Genomic DNA, 3,920 nt, shown 5'->3' on the forward strand with positions numbered 1-3,920 from the left:
GGTAGTTGATTTAACTAAATATTGATGTCTGTTGGGAACGTGCGCTATGCGTATTTTGAACCTAAGAGGCAATATCTCTGCTATTACGCATCTTTACAGTCAAATAGCAACACAAACACTTTTAACGAGGAAAAAGTATCCTAAAGGGGGGAAAAAAAGGAAGAGGGCCCAAGCTACCAATTCCATCTTGCTGAAGCTGGGGAGCAAGGGTGGTGGAGGCTGGAGAGGGAGGGAGCCCTGGGCACGTACTGGTTTCCGTTTGGGCCGCGATGGTCAGCTGCCAAACGGCTCTGCGATAGAAAGACTGTCTCCTTGGGTAAACAGTTACGTCCTTGGAAACTTGCAGGCAGTTAGTTCTACATTGCCCTATAGGGTCACTGTGGGTTGGCATCGACTCAATGGCAATGAGTTTTGAGTAGGAGAATGTTCAAAGTCACTTGGAAGCACCTAAACAAGATACAGTAGCACTTGCGAAAGCCAAAACCCATGTAAGGCGCAAACTTGTCAGAGAAAGAAAACGCATATTTTCCATTAATATAGAATGATGGAAGCGTGATAAAGTAACAAAAGTTATTTTACTTAATATAGTTAGAAAATCCACCATGCTAAATGCCGTTAGTCTAATTTAGACCAGGGGTGTTCAATATGTCGATAGCGATCTACTAGTTGATCAAAAATGTAGTATGGGTAGATCAGATGGCATTAAAAAAAATAGACATGAGCCTGTCATCAATCCCATCACTTAATTGATATACAACACAGCCAATCAGATGCAATCTTAGGTGCCAAACGCATGCGCAAACAACTGCACTGAGTGCAGCAATACTGACAAGCTAAATTATCACCAATTTTTAGATCTTGGGTTTTTTTCTCTTAAACATAAGAAAGGGTATTAAAATGAGTGGGGGGGCTGGACGAAGTAAGAAGACAAAAACGTATCACTTTCATGCAGAATGGGAGATTTTGACACTACAAGCCGACATTCAGCTGAAGTCCAGAGCCCATGAACAGTTCTGGAACTTTACTCACAGAGGGAAAGTACCCAAACGAGAAAATGTGCTACCTCCTTGACTGCATTTCTCAGCTCTACTTATTTATGAGTCAGCCTTTTCCCACATAAATGTCATTAAGTCCAAGAACCGTTCCACCATGACTGATGATCATTTGCAAGTGTGTTTGAGGCTGGCTGTCAGCAGCTACTGTCCAGACTATACGTCCCTGGCTCATTCCATTCCGTGCAAGTCATCAGAGTAAACTCAGGTAATGACAAAAAATGTACAAAGATAATTGTGTTGTGTTGTGCAATATGGACTTATGTGGCTTGCAAGGTACATTGTACATATAAAGAATTCTCAATGCATTTATGAATAAATGTAATAAAAATAAAAATATGTTTTGAATTTTTGTAGTTGGTAGACATTTTGACTTGATCATTTTATAAGTAGCTCGCATACTGAAAAAGTGTGAGCACCCCTGATTTGGACCATTTCTTCTTTGACCTTCCCACCTCAATCCCTTTGGAATTTTTTTAAAACTTGCCACATTGCTCAGAAGCAAAATGGTTAGGCGCAGATGTCACCTAGAGGGGCCAGATAACACTGAGGATCTCCTTTTATTTGCCTGACCCTCAGTGCCAAAACCTGGTTCCTGTTATCAGGAGAAAGATGAGGCTTTCCAATCCCATAAAGAGTTACATTCTTAGAAACCCACAGGGGCACGCCCTACAGAGTCCCCATGAGTCGGAATCCACTGCATGGCAGTGAGTGTGTGGGGCATTTTTGTTTGGTGAGTCAACAAAGACATGCTGAGACTAAGGCTTAGAAGAACCTTATTGTCTGTCTGCTCAGGGTCAACAATCGTTTCCTACCATTCTCTTGAAGCCTATTAATGTAAAGCATAGATGTGATTCCCACAGATGTAAATTCCAAAGTAAAACGTATATGTTTACCCTATATCTTGATTTCAAGCAGGTTGCCACTAAGACAACCTGTGTTGCTGTTGCCCTTCTCACTGATGTCACCTTCTAATAAACTTCTATTTCTTCCTCTAACTTAGTGAATTAGTTCAGCATTTTCAGAGCAAGAATGTGTATTAGCAATAACAAGATTAAAACAGGAAGGCATTTTAAAACCACCTCACTAAGTCATCAGAGAAGCCCAAAGAACTGCCTTGGGACCATCAAATTAAATCACCTTAAAAATAATTCAAAGAAGGATGGGGGGCGGGGGGGGACAAATAGCACTGAAAACCAGAATGCAAGGTAGTTGAATGCCACACACAGGAGGGCAGAAGTACACATCCTAGAACAAACAGGCAAATTGGATACTCAAACTTGCCTAAAAGCTGTTTTACAGGAAACTTAGTTCTAGCCATGAGCCAGCATGCAGAGAGAAGTGGGACACCTTCTAAGGACCACAGCAAACGTTTGACATCCCATAGTAAGTCCTGCCCTCTGATACCAGAATCCCTTGCAAGCTGGATCCATCTTGGAGAACAACTGCACGTGTGTACTCAATTGGCATATGCAGCTTATTCCAAGAAAACCTCGCCCCTTTCATTGAATTTTAGTGCATATGTATAACCTCTCTGTTATACCTTAGGGGGATTAAAAATCTTAAACTTATCACCCACCACCCACCTCACCCCAACCCAACTCCCTAACCCCACATCCTCCACCAACACCCCCCCTGCCCCCCAGCTTCAGTGAGAGGAGGGTATTCACTGCTTTGGTCCTCTTCCTCTCAGCTGACTTCTTATCTAATAGAACGTCACTTGTGTGGAAACTGTGCCTCGTGGTCATGCTTGCCCAGCAGAAGGCAAGAACCCTCCTTTGTAGGCTTAGTCCAAGATAGTGACACCCCTTGGCAACAAGACCACTCTGAGAATCCTGCAAGACTGGGGGAAACGGGCAGCCCTCAAGGGGTGACTCACAGGCTTCATTGTAATTTTAGAATCTCTGGGAAAATCAAAACAATACCTGAAGTTGGAACAGATGCCTGCCATTAGGAGAGGAGGAGGGGAGAGTGGAGAGGGAATAAGACAGAGAACAAGAGCTTACTAGGCTAAGGAAGCCAAAGCAAAGGCACTAGGAGGCAGTCCCTTTCCATGTTCAAGGAGCTAAAACAAAGCCTAAGGCAAAAATGTAAAAACCAAGTAGAGAAAGTAATAAAATAAGCTTGGATAAGTAAACAGGCCTCATCATTCAGAGCCTTGTATACCAAGGTAAGGAATGTGTATCATATGATAAAGAAATACTAAGCTATAAATGGCATCTAAGCAATGGTGACATTATGTAATTCTTTTTAAGACCATCCTATGGATCCTCCTGATAGTGTATCTCTTAATGGGATATGATACAAAGTATTCAATGCCATGTATGATGCATTCCACACAAAAATGTTTAGCTTGAATCTAGAAAACTTATTTGTCTAACACCGTTTATAGAAAATAGAGCTCAATGACACCATCGGAGGTAACCAAATAGTCCACCAGGTGGAATATTCTGCAGGATAACTCTCCTTAGTAATTCATGCATAAAAGACTTATGCACTGGAAAAAGAAATATAGGGGACATGACAGCCTGGATTGAATCATGATCTGAACAGCTCATATATAAAATAATTTTCAGGCCAGTCAGAAATTTGAATATACAAGGTCTGATTATTACATAAGATGAAAATGTGATGGGGAGCATTAACTAAAAAGATCAGATCATAAAACTATGTTATGATATCTTCTTTTGGATATAAAAATACACATTTGTATGTTTATGCACAGAGTTCGGTAATAATACACCCTAAGGCAATAATGGTGATGATCCTTGTCAGAGAAAGTGTGTATTTTTGTTTTCTCTTTTTCTAGCTACCTTTTTGTTTTTGTCTAATTTTCACAGCATAAATACTACTTTTGTTATAACGAAA

Source organism: Echinops telfairi, unplaced genomic scaffold, assembly GCF_000313985.2.
Source record: "Echinops telfairi isolate 266 unplaced genomic scaffold, ASM31398v2 ScPeMD7_7420;HRSCAF=8458, whole genome shotgun sequence".
In the NCBI taxonomy this organism is placed as follows: domain Eukaryota; kingdom Metazoa; phylum Chordata; class Mammalia; order Afrosoricida; family Tenrecidae; genus Echinops; species Echinops telfairi.